At 52.5% G+C, this 15,561-nt stretch overlaps 1 pseudogene; it reads right to left on the bottom strand.

Annotated features, from left to right (window-relative positions):
- Window positions 1-2,856: 2,856 nt before the first annotated feature.
- The window catches only part of LOC142051312 (protein ELYS-like), a 31,988-nt pseudogene continuing 19,283 nt past the window's right edge, over window positions 2,857-15,561 (bottom strand).

The raw sequence follows: 15,561 nt of genomic DNA, 5'->3' as shown, positions 1-15,561 counted from the left end.
ACCAACTGGAAGCAGCTGTCACTAATACGCAGCTGGAGGCCGGTCAGTTCCTTTATCTCCCGTTACTAACACTCATGTCAGCGTAACGCAAAAGACCAGCATTTATCACTTTCCTGGTGTGAAGCAGTGGCTAGATTTTATCTGTGTTTCTGTCCTCCTGGAACTGAGTGCTACTGTCAAGTGTGCTTGCCGGTCTTGATTGCTAATCTAAACTGTTAGTGAGGGCTCTCCTGCCAGAGAGCAGTGCTTGTGTGTGCATTTGCCTGCTCGCTTATGAAGAGGAGGCGCTTGATGGTTTGTTAGAGAGAGATCTTTGGTGATCATGGTCAGGGAGTGCTGGAGAGCACCTGGCAAGGTTATAACGCCACTCTGCCGGCGTACGGTCAAGGAAGAGCCCATGAGCGACGATCGGGTATGGTGCGAACAGAGGCTGGGTGCCCGTTGTGCGCCAAGAGCTCTTCAAAGCCCCCCGCACTCGGGAGAACCACAAGCAGTGCCAGGTGGGATTAGCACAAAGTGATGCTACATGGAGTAAATGGGTCACACTGATCACCCAGCAGGCTCGAGTAGGGAACCCCAGTGGCCCAGGAATCTTGGAAGTGACCATGGGCTGGCCAGAAGGCAAAGACTTTGGAATATCACCAGAGGAGGGGGTGACATGTGCTGAAGAAGCCCCACTCTATAACAAACTGACAGAAAATGAGAAGCAATACGCCCTGCTCACTGATGGGTCCTGTCGCCTTGTGGGGAAGCACCGGAGACGGAAGGCTGCTGTATGGAGTCCTACACGACAAGTCGCAGAACCTGCTGAAGGAGAAGGTGAACGGAGCCACTTTGCAGAGGTAAAGGCCATCCAGCTGGCCTTAGACATCGCTGAATGGGAAAAGTGGCCAGTGCTCTATCTCTCTACTGACTCCTGGATGGTGGCAAATGCCCTGTGGGGCTGGCTGCAGCAGTGGAAGCAGAACTGGCAGCGCAGAGGCAAACCCATCTGGGCTGCCGCACTGGGGCAAGATATTGGTGCCCAGGAAGAGAACCTGGTTGTAAAGGTACGGCATGTGGATGCTCACGTCCCCAAGAGTCGGGCCACTGAAGAGCATCGAAACAACCAGCAGGTGGATCAGGCTGCCAAGATTGAAGCGGCTGAGGTGGATCTGGACTGGCAGCAAAAGGGTGAACTACTTCTAGCTCGGTGGGCCCATGACACCTCAGGCCATCAAGGGAGAGATGCAACATACAGTGGGCTCGTGATCGAGGGGTGGACTTGACCATGGATATTATTGCACAGGCTATCCACGAATGTGAAAGGTGCGCTGCAGTCAAGCAAGCAAAGCGGGTAAAGCCTCTGTGGTGTGGGGGACGATGGCTGAAATACAAATATGGGGAGGCCTGGCACATTGACTATATCACACTCCCACAGACCCGCCAAGGCAAGTGCCATGTGCTTACAATGGTGGATGCAACGACCGGCTGGCTGGAAACATCTCCCATCCCCCACGCCACTGCCCAGACACCATCCTGGGTCTGGAAAAACAAGTCCTGAGGCGACATGGCACCCCAGAGAGAACTGAGTCAGACAACGGGACTCGTTTCCGAAATAACCTCATAGACAGCTGGGCCAAAGAGCGCGGCATTGAGTGGGTGTATCACACCCCCTGTCACGCACCAGCCTCTGGGAAAATGGAGCGGCACAATGGACTGTTAAAAACTACGCTGAGAGCAATGAGGGGTGGGACATTCAGGCCCTGGGGTGCACATTTGGCAAAAGCCACGTGGTTAGTCAACACGAGGGGATCTGCCAGGCGAGCTGGCCCTGCCCAGTCAGAAATCCTACATCCTGTGGGAGGGGATGGAGGCCCTGTAGCGCACGCAAAAAGTACGCTGGGCAACACAGTCTGGGTCCTTCCTGCCTCCGGCAAAGGCAAAGCCATTCCTGGGATTGCTTTTGCTCGAGGACCTGGGTGCACTTGGTGGGTGATGCGGGAGGACGGAGAAATCCGATGTGTGCCTCAAGGGGATTTGATTTTGGGCGAAAACAGGCAATGAACTGAATGGGGCAATGCGAACTGCTATATAATATTGTGTGTCACCTCTGTGTTGTAGCAATGATATCAGAGTACGAGCCTCCCAAGCCATGGAAGATAAACTGTGAAACAAGTAAAGTGCAGCAGTGATGGGACGATGACTGACTTGGTACGCAGTAACCCAACGCCACACACACCATCTCTCCCACCCTGAAAGACTGATACAACAGATGGAGCCCAGAGACATGGATTAGGTGAACTCAATGGACGTTTTAACGGACATTTTACAGGGAAGGTCCATAGACTAAGGGAATGATATTTGTGTATCTTGTCAAAGGATGGGAAGGGGAGGGGTGGTGGTTGGTAAGGTTGTATTGGATGCTATGAAATTTGAGTAAATGCAAGAGTGTGATGGGATGAAGCTACGACCCTTGGGGAAGACAATGATGAGGAAAAAATCCCATCGAACCAAATTAGCAGGAGGGCAGAAATACCATAAAAGGAAGAGAAGAAGGTGGAACCCTCAATTCCCGCAAGAGTCACAACCATGTACTAGATCTCCCAGAAATATGTGAAATGTGTATCCCATGCTTGTGTATAGGCAGGCTGCACTCACCGCTTGGTGTGCCTTGGGAGGAGCGATCCCCTAAGCACACAGTGCTGCAATAAAGAATACCTCCTCAGTACTCGGACAAATTGACTCTTGAGTTACTCTGCGATTTTGCCTGGCTTCAGAGGTGTTGACGCGGGGCTGGTGCCGGTGCGGGGCAGGCGCCCCCCTCCCGCGGGCTGCGGCCGGCCAGTAGCCACGGAGCCCGTGTGTGGTAGGGCGTCATCGTGGGGACATTGTGATGCCAGCGCTGATGTTGGCCCTGTAATGTGTCCATGTCACAAAGGGCCTCGCCCCGGCACCTCTATAAAAGCGGGACAGGGGCACGGAGGCACAGTCCTCGGCAGGACAGGGTGGCCAGCATGGCCCGTCCCCGGCGAAGCAGGACCCGTACCCAGCGCCAGCAACGACGCAGCACCCTGCGCCGCTGCCAGAGCCGGCCTGCCCGCCGGGATGGGAAGAGGCGGCGCCGGCCTGGGGCTCGCAGATGCCCTTCCAGGGGTAGCCGGCGCCGGGCTGGGGCACGCAGCTGCCGCTCTGGAGGGCGCCGGTGGCTGCGTGGCACATGCAGGCGCTGCCGCTGAGCTGAGCCCGGCGCTGGGCGTCTGCGGAGCCGGTGCCCCCGAGAGCCCCGGGCACCACTGCCTCTGCGCCCCCGCACCACTGCACTCGTGGCTCCCTCAATAAAGCTGCAATGATTGCATGAGGGGTGTGCGTCCCCTTGTTGTTGCATTAATAGGAAGAGTCTGAGGAGTGGCTAGGGAGAGACGCTACCGTGGAGTCCCGAGGTTCAGGCAGGACCCCCTTCTTTCCTAAACTCCTTCTCCTAGAGGTGTCTAGGTGCGGCTAAGTCCGGTCTTTGTCTCAGACTTGGTCAACCGTTTATTTCCTCAGGATTGTTGACGTTAACCTCCATCAGGGTAGTTGTTAGTACCTAATTGGGCAGATGCCCAGGCCCCTGGCTTTCAAGGAGAACCATCACGGCTAGCTTAACGAATAGTACAATTGATTAAAGCAACAGATACACAGGTTCTTTGCATTTCCGGTGATAAATCTGCTGGTTACAAGGCACACAGAAATACCAAGAAAATGCATAACACTGCTAGGCTACAGGTGCGTTAAGCAAATAGGAAGCAGTTGGAATGCACTGGAGATTTTAAGGGACTCTATCGAGAGGTTTCTAAGTTTTCCTGGAGAAACAGTTGGTATCACCAAGTGTTCAAAGCTTACGCAAAGGCGTGCCAGGGCAGGGGAAGAGAGGCTCAGCCCGTCGACTGCTCCCAGAAGCCCGAGTGGTACGCGATGCTGTCTTCCCTAACACCCCCTTTCTCTTCAACTATGTTATACTCATTTTGACCTTTCAGGTGGAGCTGGAGTGACTCTAGTCGTACATACCGTTCTTAGGATTGGTGTAAAATTTCCCCACTTTGCTTTTAAAGGCGTGGACTAGAAAAATTCCAAGCGTGTGCCCAGCGACGGGTGGTTGCACCTTAGAGTGGGGTGGTTTTTGGGATGGAGGTGTGATTTGGTATTAGAATGCTATTAGAATGAGCAAAGTTCACCAAAAGGACAGCATTTTGTGAAAAGCACGACTGACTGTTGGCTCAGGGTGGCAAATGTGCAGTCTACCGGCTCCATGGTACCTCGAGTTCCCATTTATCACGGAGCCTGGCCACGGTGACTCCGCTCCTCTCCACCCTCCGCACAACTCTTAGGGTCAGTACAGCAAGTTCTCCTGGAACTGCTGACACCTAGAGGTTACTGGGGATCTTGCGTGGAATGGATTTGGCACATGTCAGCTGTGCTGCACCCTGAAAGCTTCTTCCCTGCTGTACCTTTGCTGAAAACAGAAGTCTAATTTGTAAGTCTCCTCCAGCGATTATTGCACACCCTGGTGACCCCATTCGCCTGCTGCGTGTCCCCTGGTGTCGTGTGCCATGGCTGAGCATCTGTGACTGCTGGGAGGGTGTGTCCCATGGGTGGGCGTGTGGGTCTGCTGGGGCTCTGTGTGCCACGGGTGCGCGTGTCGAGGAGCAGCTGACGTCTCCAGGGACGGAGGCGTGTGTTAGATAAGGTGTGCCCTCAGAAGGCTGGCGATGCCCACAATTATGCCTCTTTGCCAGCCAAAGGGATTGATAAGCTATATGATCTTTTGGAGGCGCACCGATCTCGCCCCTCACTCCAGGGGCAGGGCTGGGCATAAATAATCATTGGTTTCCACCGCAGAGCGTAGTAGGCAGGTTAAGGGTGCTGCAGAAAGAAGATCAGGCAAAGGAAAAGCTATCACTTGCGCGGTACTGGGAGCGAGTCTGGCAGCGGTGTTGGAAGATACGAAACAGAGGCTTTGTCAAGCCGATGCCGCATTAGACTCGCTGCAGACGGTCATAAGGTCACTGCAGGAGCAATTGGAGGAAAATAAGCAGCTGTTGAAGGAGGAAAGGGGTCAAAACGCCACACTGGAGGAAGAATTGAGGAACCAACTTTTGAGGGAAGCAGATACACAGGCGGAGGTAGAGGTGAAGCTTTTGGAAAAGGGGATACGGCAAATTTACCCTCAGGGAGACTTGCAGAAGGCAAGGCAAACCGTAGAAAGCCTCCCTCCCATGTATCCGCTGGTTAAAAGAGAGCATTTGTAGGAGGACAACAATGATGACCGTCCTCAAGTTCTTACCAAAGAAGTCCCATTTACAGCAACTGAAGTAGTAAAGATGGAGAAAGTCTTTGCAAGGTGTGCGGAGGAATCGGACAGAGAATATGTGCGGAGAGTGTCCCTGTCGGGCGGGGATGGACGGTTGCTGTCAGAGAAAGAGGCAGAAGGCTATTGGGTTCCAAGTATGTTCCTAACTACAGGTAATCGCTGAGCCCCCCGGTGATTAACCCAGCGGGCCGCATGTTGGGCAGGAGCGCTGAACCCTTCGGAGAAGGGAGATGCCCTGGCCATAACAGGTATGGTGGATCTGTTAGTGGAAAGTGTGCAGAAAGCGGCCTGTCTCCAAATGAGGTAGGATCGGGAGCTCAAGGCCAATCAGAGAGTTCCCCGGTGAGGATGCCTGTGGACCCAGAGAGGATATGTACTAGAGCTGTCCTAGATCCATCCGGTCCACCCTTTTGAGCCTGGGGACTGGGTTTATGATCAGACTTTTCCAGGTGATCCTCTGCGAAAGAAGTGGGACGGACCCTACCAGCTGCTTCTGACCACCTTCATGGCAATCACCATCAAGGAAGAGGCGCCCTGGATCCACTGCTCTTGAGTAAAGAAAGCACCAGGACAAGCCTGGACTTGTGAAGCCCAGGGACCTTTGAAACTTAGACTGCGGAGGCAGAATGGGGACTAAGACCTTTCTGGTTTGAAGTCCTATCTCTTTAATCAGTAGAGCTGCTTGGCAAGAAAACCTTTCGGTACAATTAATGCAAAATCACAGCAACAAACAAAATCACAGAATCCCAGGTTGGAAGGGACCTCAGCGATCATCTAGCCCAACCTTTCTGGGAAGAGCCCAGCCTAGACAAGATGGCCCAGCACCCTGTCCAGGCGACTCTTGACGGTGTCCAACGTGGCCGAGTCAACCACGTCCCTGGGGAGATTATTCCAACGGTGACTGTCCTCACTGTGAAAAATTTCCCTCTGGTGGCCAATTGGAATCTCCCCAAGAGCAACCTGTGGCCATCCCCCTTGTCCTCTCCATGCGACTCCGTGTAAAAAGGGAGTCTCCACCTTCTTTGTAGCTGCCCCTTAAGTACTGGTACATGGGGATGAGATCCCCTCTGAGCCTCCTTTTCTCAAGGCTGAACAAACCCAGCTCTCCCAGCCCATCCTCGTACGGCAGCTTCCCAGTCCTCTGATCATCCTGGTGGCCCCTCTCTGGGCCCCTTCCAGCCTGTCCCACCCTGTTTGTACAACGGGGACCAGAACTCCACGCAGCACTCCTGGGGTGGCCTGGCCAGCGCTGAGTAGAGCAGGATGATGACTTCTTTCTGCCTGTTGGCGATGCCCTTTTTGATGCAACCCAGCACCCTGTTGGCCTTCTTGGCCGCAGCAGCCACTGTTCCCTCATGTTGAGGTTCCCGTTCACCAGGACCCCCCAGTCCCTTCCCACAGAGCTGCTCTCCAGCCAGGTGGATCCCAGTCTGTGCTGCAATCCTGGATTATGTTTTCCCAGGTGCAGGACCTTACACTTCTCCTTGTTGAACTTCATAAGGTTCTTGCTGGCCTGCTCCTCCAGCCTATCCAGATCTTCCTGCAGAGCAGCTCTCCCTTCTGGAGTGTCTACTTCCCCACTCAACTTGGTGTCATCAGCAAACTTCATCAGGCTACACTTGATGCCGCTATCCAGATCACTTATAAAGATGTTGAACAACATTGGGCCCAATAGCGATCCCTGAGGGACCCCACTAGTGACAGGCTGCCAGCCTGAGAAGGAGCTATTTACCACCACCCTTTGGGTGCGGTCTGTCAGCCAGTTCCCCACCCACTGCACAGACCCCTTGTCTAGGCCATAACACACCAATTTCTCCAGGAGGAGACTGTGGGGGACCGTATCAAAGGCCTTGGAGAAGTCCAGGTACAGAATGTCCACCACCCACCCCATGTCAACCAGGCAAGTCACTTTGTCATAGAAGGCCACCAGGTTTGTCAAGCACGATCTGCCTTTAGTGAAGCCACGTTGGCTTTTCCCAGTCAAGTGCTTCATTTGACTTGTGACGGCCCCCAGGAGGATTCGTTCCATAACTTTCCCAGGGATTGAAGTAAGGCTAATGGGCCTAGAGTTACCCGGATCCTCTCTCAAGCCCTTCTTGTAGATAGGGGTAACATTTGCCTTCCTCCAGTCCTCTGGGACATCCCCCGTTCTCCATGAGTTCTCGAAGATTATGGAGAGCGGCCTTGCGATGATGTCAGCCAGCTCTCTCAGCACCCTCGGGTGGATGGCATCAGGGCTTTGCTGTCCCAGGTGACCCTGCAGCACCGTGGGGCCTCTGAGAGAGGTGGAGCTGAGCTCCAAGGACAAGCTGCTGCTGAGAAAGTCCCTGGGGGAGGAAAGCCTGTGATCCAACCACACAGTGAACATCATAATGCTGAGGGCTGACCAGCCAGCTAGCAGCGCTGCAGAGCAGGGCCTTGGGGTCCCGGGGGACACCAGCCTGAGTACGAGCCAGCAGCGCACCTCCACAGCAAAGGCCAACAGCCTCCTGGGCTGCATGAGGAGAAGCACTGCTGGCAGGTGGAGGGAGGTGACCCTTCCCCTCTCCTCAGCACTGCTGAGGTCACACCTGGAGTGCTGTGGCCAGAGCTGGGCTCCTCACTACAACAAAGCCGGTGACCTACTACAGCAGGTCCTGCAAAGGGCCACGAAGCTGCTTGAGGAGACTGCAGCACCTTTCATGGGAGGAAAGGCTGGGAGAGCTGGGACTGCTGAGCCTGGAGAAAAAATGGCTCAGGGGGATATTAGGAATGTGCAGAAACGCCTGATGGGAAGGGGTGAAGGCGAGGGAGCCAAATTCTTCTCAGTGGCTCCCCCGACAAGACAAGGGGTGATGGACATGGATAAAAACACATGATAGTGTGTCTGAATCCAAGAAAGCACTTGCATAGTATGGATGGCGTACTAAAACCCCAATGGGTTCTTTTCACCCTACATTTTATCTCCTAGCAGTGCTAGGCACATGGGGAGGCAGAGGCCAGTGCCCCCCCGTGCCCCCTCCTCACTTCCCTCACATTATTTGGAGGTGTCACACTCTTCATTCATAATCTTCATGAGTAAAATTCACCTGTTCTCCACACGTCTCTACAGTACAGCTATTTATGTGTGGTGATGCTTTTCTAGACAGCCTTTAGTCCTTAAAAGGAGAAGCGCACAATATCTGAACACTTTCCAAAAATCACGCCTGGTAGCCAAATTAACCTGAATTACATCTTAGGTGTGAGGACAAAAATCAGCTGTGTGTGGGCTGAAAAAGCAGCGATGACCTCCTCTCTCTCATCCTTTTTTCCTTTCGCTTGTTCAGGCTTTGGGAAGACAGGGAATTAATCAAGGTGGCATTCTTGGGCGCCAGTCATTGACTTCTTACCCTCAGCCTCAGCTGAATCCCTTCTCCATGGGCAGCACTGAAAGGCAGAGGCTAAGATGTTTTGGTATGCGGCAGATGCCCGATCCTCTATCAAGACAGCAAAGTGACCAATTGCACAATGCTACAAGTAATGAAGGGGGGGCCCTAATTTCCGGCAATTGCTGCCCAAGGTAGAAAATACCACAGCAACCACCTCAGGAACACCACAGCAGGGTACAAAATAAGCAGAGCATGGCCAATGAGGAAAGGATGAACAGGCATGGTTGGTAAAGCCCAGCCAGCAACCCAGCCCCGACCCAGTCCTTTCTCACTCCCCCAACAGCGTGATGGGGGAGAGAATCAGAAGGGCAAAAGTGAAAAAATATCATTAGTTGAGATAAAGGCAGTTTAATAAGTGAAGCAAAGCTGCACATGGGAGCAAAGCAAATGCGGAATCTGTTCATTGCTTCCCACCCACTGGCAGGCAGATGCTCAGCCATTTCTGCCCAGGCTCCAGCTGCCACTTCCGAGGGCCTCTCGCTCCAGCAGCTCCTCTGTGACAGCTGCCAGTGCCAGGCTGTACTTCAGAGACACTGGCTCCTCCAGAGGCAGCGCTGGATACTCACAGTCAGACAGCGGAGCGCTGCCTGGAAACCAGAGAATTTCTGACACGTGTTTCAAAGGATGAGCATGACCTCCTCAGCTGAAACAACTGAATACTTGCAATGAAATGTCAGTGTTTCCCCATGGTTTCTTGAAATGGGGAGTTTTCAGGATGTGCATTAATAGCAAGAGGCGAGCTATTGACCTTCCTCCAGGCTTGCACTGTCAGTGCTCTCTCTATTAGGCTGTGCATTTCATCTCCCTCGTCTTTCATGCATTCCCACCTGTCCTAACTAAACTGACCACATCTGAAGTCACCTTTCCAGCAGCCCATCTGCACAGAAACACTTGCAATTGCTCTCCAGATTTCCCTTCCCCTCACTCTTTGCTCATTCAGGCACCTCTCAAATATCCAGTGGCTGCTTTGAGCAGGAGGGACTTAAAGGCTGCCTATTGTTCCATAGTCCGTCTAAATCTGTCTTTACCCAACTCTTATTGTGTTTTTCTATCATATCCTTTCTGTCAAAAACATTTCTTGCATGATTTTGCCTTGTGGAAGGTGAACCTCATTTGTGGCAGGTTGTACTTGGCATACAATTGAGGGGTGGGTTTTACTTTAATGGTGAACCTTATCAGTTTTACTTTGTTTGCTCAAAAAATAAGAACCATCCCCCTTTGCCTGTGTGCAGCCTGTTCTCAAAGGAAAGCAGGTGGGAGCTGGTACGAAGGAGCTGCAACACCCAGCTGCAGAGACCAGTGGAGCAGTCTGATGTAAGGAAAAGCAGCACAAGACCTGACGAGAGACGGGCTGGGGAGGTGCGGTGGGAGGTTGTCCTTACTGTGTCAGACCTGAAGGGACAGCTTCCCTGACCAGTCCAGGTCTCCGTAGGAGAGACCCTGGGTCACTATTTATTGGAGAATGCTGCCATCGCCTCTTCTCTAAACTGAAAAATATTAAACTACAACCTTTAAAATAAAAAGTCCTTTTTATTAGAAGCTCCTTGAAACCTTTCTCCATAAGTCACTAGGAAACTTCTCTAATTAACTGTACAAGACTTGAAGAAAATTAGAGGAAGAAATAGAACTCGTTTGGCCTTTCTTTATTTTAATGAGCCCCATTGCATATTTGGTGCCGAGTCCTTCAACCTTGGGACTGAGAGGAGATGGCGCAAACCTTTCCTTAAGTTAAAGTCAGGAAAAAACCCTGAAGTGTCTTGAAGTAGGACCGAGTCCCTCTGAGGAGGGCCATTTCTGAGAAAGGCTCCCCAGGGACTCGTTAGGGCAGATAGCTGGAAGCCGTGACTCCAGGGAGGCCAAGGTAATGTGCCGGCAGCTCAGATGCTGGGAAAAGCCTGGCTTTGCCTCATGAAGCAGAAAGGCCAAGCTCTGAGCCCCAGCCCCGGGGAAGGCAGATCCTGTCCCTCACACAGCGCTCAGGGCCCTTCCTGGGGCAGGGGGCTGTGGGGTGTGTGATGCTGAGTGAAGGACAAGGGTATGGCAGCGCCCAGCCTCACTGGGGTGTGCAAGGAGGCGAGGAGGCCCCCGTGCCTGAGGACAACGTGTCTCCTCATAGGCCTTGCTGGCAGAGACACTTGCCAGAGCCACGGGGACAAAGCCTTGGGTTCTCCTGGCAGCTTCCAGCCTTGCCAGCGCTCTTTGCCATCCCTACCGGAGCTTGCCCTGTGCTGTCCCACAGCCGATGCCTCGTCCCTGCACGCTGGAGACACCCCCCTCGCTTCCCCACCTTGTTCTTACCTGCCATTGCCATACAGTCACTGACGTCTGTCTGTCCTCATGCTCTGTTCTGTGAGACAGAGACGGACTGATCCCATCCTCCTTCGGGAGGACTTCATGTACCACAGCACAACCGTGACGTTTCTTCCTCCTCATGGCCACTCCCCACCTCCCAGGCTGCCCTGTGTGGCAGTGCTGCTCTCTCCTGCTCTTCCCTCCCTCCAAGGAAAGCTCCACCACCTGGGAAACCACCCTTCAAGCAGGCGTCCCAGCACGGCAGCCTTCCCGTGGCCTTTCCCCTGAGCACCAGAAGTAACCTCACCGTCATCCCCCCAGGCTGCCGCCCTTCAGCTTCTCGCATAGACACGGCCAAGCTGCGTGCCGGAGAAGGCCCTGGGGGTGCTGGCTGACAGCCGGCTGGGCATGAGCCAGCAGTGCCCGGGTGGCCAAGGAGGCCACCAGCCCCCGGGCTTGTGTCAGCGCTGGTGTGGCCAGCAGGAGCCGGGCAGGGATGGGGCCCCTGTGCTCGGCACTGGGGAGGCCCCACCTCGAATGCTGGGCTCAGGTTTGGGCCCCTTGGGACAAGAAGGCCCTTGAGGGGCTGGAGCGTGTCCAGAGAAGGGCAGCGGGGCTGGGGCAGGGTCTGGAGCACAAGTGTGCTGGGGGGCGGCTGAGGGGGTTTAGCCTGGAGAAGAGGGGGCTGAGGGGAGCCCTTCTCGCTCTCTACAACTACCTGAAAGGAGATGGTAGCAAGGAGGCTGTTGGTCTCTTCTCCCAAGGCACTAGTGATAGAATGAGATGAATTGGCCTCTAGCTGCATCCGTGGAGGTTTGTATTGGATATTAGGGAAAATGCCTTCACTGCAAGAGCGGTCACGCTCTGGCACAGGCTGCCGTGAGAGGTGGTGGAGTCACCATCCCTGGAGGTGTTCAAATACATGTAGACGTGGCACTTGAGGGCATGGTTTAGGAGGCCTGGTGGTGTTGGGCTGACAGTTGGACTTGATCTTAGAAGTCTTTTCCAACATTAACGATTCTATGATTGCTCAAGAGCTTGCCACAACTTGGCAACATCCACAAAGGAAAATGCTTTCTGTCCCATCATACAGAGGGATAATAAAAAACTTCCGCAGTGGTGGTCAAGGGCTGGTCACTGAGGGAGGCCACCAGTAAGGGTCTGTCAGGAGCACTTTGTGGGATTTGCTAATCCCACCTGGCACTGCTTGTGGTTCTCCCGAGTGCGGGGGGCTTTGAAGAGCTCTTGGCGCACAACGGGCACCCAGCCTCTGTTCGCACCATATCCGATCGTCGCTCATGGGCTCTCCCCTGAGCCCGTCTGACCGTACGCCGGCAGAGTGGCGTTGTAACCATGCCAGGAGCTCTCCAGCACTCCCTGACCATGATCACCAGAGATCTTTCTCTAACAAACCATCAAGTGCCTCCTCTTCAGAGAGTAGAAAGCAAATGCACACACAAGCACTGCTGTCTGCCAGGAGAGCCCTCACTGACTGTTTAAATTAAGAATCAAGACTGGCAAGCACACTTGACAGTAGCACTCAGTTCCAGGAGGACAGAAATGCAGATAAAATCTAGCCACTGCTTCACACCAGGAAAGTGATAAATGCCGGTCTTTTGTGTTACGCTGACATGAGTGTTAGTAACGGGAGATAAAGGAACTGACCGGCCTCCAGCTGCGTATTAGTGACAGCTGCTTCCAGTTGGTTCTTTGACTCAAGGCTTACCTGGCCCACGGAACTGCTGGATCCTGCGGAGACGAGCATGCCGTTCTCGTCCTTTAGGAAGCTCCTCTGAGACCAATAGGCTGGATCAGAAGCAAAGGCTTTCCTGTGCCCTGGATTCCTAGGGTCACACACGCTTGTGCTGTCGGTGTTCACAGAAGTCACACACCTCCTTCCTGCATCCTTCTCTCTGTCTGTATTCAAATTACAGCCATAGTATCAAACTACCAGCAATCAGGCTTTCACTAATAAGTCATGGTCTAGTCTGGGTTTAAACCCAGTTCAAGAGCAAGGCACACCACACCGATGGCTGCTGTGGGATAAGCCTGCTCTTGAACCACGCCGGGTGATGCACAGCCCAGGAGTGAGTGACCTGAACCAACAGGCACATCAGGAACCGCCACTTGCATTTTTCCCTCTGCCTCACGTATGGGTCACCCACACAGCACAGTGCATTGGGAAACGCTTTTTATTTGAGGAACAGATGTCATTCAAAAGGAACCGCAGAACATTTCTCTCCGAGCAGCCAAAGGCACTCGTTATCGTGACTGCTTTGGTGGGAACAGCATTCCTGCGATGGAAACCTGCAAGTTTTGCACAGAAGACAAAAGTACCAGCAACGTAAGAAACAAATGCTACCTTACTATGTGAAATTCTATTATTTCATAGCATTTTCCGACTGGCCTAGACTAAGAGGTTACAAGCATTGCCTAACAACTCACAAGAGACTATGGACTGGCTTCTGCCTGGAGCTTGCTTCTTCCCCACCACAAGCTAGTTATGGTTGGTTACATGCGAAGGGATGAATTGCAGCAAATAAATGGAGTGCGCTGACAACCTTGAGAGTCATCTTCCATGAGAAGGGGTTCTGATGGGGGATTAAACTACTTAGTTATCTGCGGCCTTATTTGCATGCTGGGCATGTCCTTGTAGTACGATCTGTCCAAGGTCTTGGTCTTTTCTCATGACAAAAGGACAGCAGAGAAGGACAGTAACTGACCTTCATTGCCCTCAAGTCCAAATATACCAGAACTGAGGTTGATTTGGCCCTACCACCTGTAGGAAACTCATCTGACAGCTACTGGCCTCTTTCCTGCTCTTTATCGTTCTGCCTATTTTTAAGTGAAAGAGGGAGAAACAAAGCAGAAAGGTGTCAGCAAGTGGGAAGAGATCACTATTTGATCACACAATCAAGTCTAGCAAGATGTGTACACCAACAGCTTGATGCTCATCATTGTTTTCGTTCCAGCTCTCTTAAATTCTCTAAACACATTTACCATAGTGTAAATATATCTATTTTGCATAACAAACATTATCATAACAGAAAAAACTCTCTCTCAACTGGGCTTCTGCTCGTTTCCTACCCATAACTCCCTACCTTTGGCCAATACACGACTGCTGAAAGGTGCTCTTGGATCCACATATCCTGCATTAGCTGGTTTTGTTACCGTTGAGAACAGCTTTGGTCTTGCGGCTGTAAAGCACGAGGGAAAAACGATCAGCCTTGTGCAATCAAAGCGATGGTTAGTTGTGCGTTATGTTCCCCCCTGAAAAATTACCTCCTCTTGGTCCGGATGAAGGCAGATGGGAAGGCTTGGCTCTCCCTGCAGCCAGCTGCCTCGGACCTCTAGGAAGGGTCTTGCCGTGTTGGCCTGAGAGAGAATTTCTGGCAACTGCTCTCTGTCTCCAGCGAGGAGCATGATCATTCTGATGAACAAAAAGCGTAAAGCAAGAAGGTAACTAATGACAAGGAGTTCATTGCATGGAACTCTCGGTGCTATTTCAAATTAGTGAATATGTTTCCTCTACAGGTGCAGTAAAATACACCCACGGCACAGAACGGCAGCCAGTTCTGACCATCAGCGCACACCAGCTTCACCCGGTATTTTTAGCCAAGCCGAAGGAAGACTGGAATAACAACAGAACCTACAGCTATAACTTAAAACCATTCCCGCACTCTGCAGAACCTGATTCTGACACGCTCGTCAGCACCCACAAGTTTCACGTGGCTGACAAAACAGCAGCCTTGCCCTTGTTTTTCCTGAAACGCCACTGCCCCAGGTGACTGAATCTCCAGGGCAACGGCGGGTTACGTTGGACAAAAGGAAGTGACGATTAAAATGAGGAAGAGAAAGCTACCTACACACCCCTTCCCCCTGGATGGAAGCTTTCAAACGCAGGACCTAAACCTTCCAAAGCCACCTGGGTACGTTTGCTTCCCCGGAGAACTATGGTTCCCCAAAACAGCACATGGATCACAGAACCACCACAGAAGTTCCCATGACACAGGCTTTGACCTGCCTATTTTGAGATACCGAAGTTAGGTAGGAATTTCTGTCCTAAAAGTGGTAAAATGAAAGCTGTGGAACTGCAGAGCTCACGCTATAATTTGAGGAAATAACACAAAAAAAGAACACCCCACGGTGCAAATTTTGCCTGTGGATTGGCATCCCGACCGCTCTCAGCGAGAGAGAGAGAGTTGCGTGCAAGGTACAAGAGATACACACAACACTCTCTTCATTCCACAGTGACCCAAACAACTTCCAATAATCCCAGCCCTCCATACCATACATCTCTGAATAACTGAGTGGTGAGAGCGGCTGACAGGGAAGAGATCTATTGATTCCTCAGATGCAAACAAACTATCAGAAGCGGAGCCAACAACAGCCTGGAACATTGAATTTACAACTTCACAGGGCAGCGTTGGAGCAGCGAAACATTTTGTTCCACTTTTGGGTTCAGCTGTAACGTAAGGTGTAGAGGCTCGTTCCTGGTATTTCAAAGAAGGGTGTGATAAGGAAAGCAGG

This window comes from Phalacrocorax aristotelis, unplaced genomic scaffold (genome assembly GCF_949628215.1).
Source record: "Phalacrocorax aristotelis unplaced genomic scaffold, bGulAri2.1 scaffold_88, whole genome shotgun sequence".
NCBI classification, from domain to species: Eukaryota; Metazoa; Chordata; class Aves; order Suliformes; family Phalacrocoracidae; genus Phalacrocorax; species Phalacrocorax aristotelis.
This window is presented reverse-complemented; position numbering and strand designations above follow the sequence as displayed.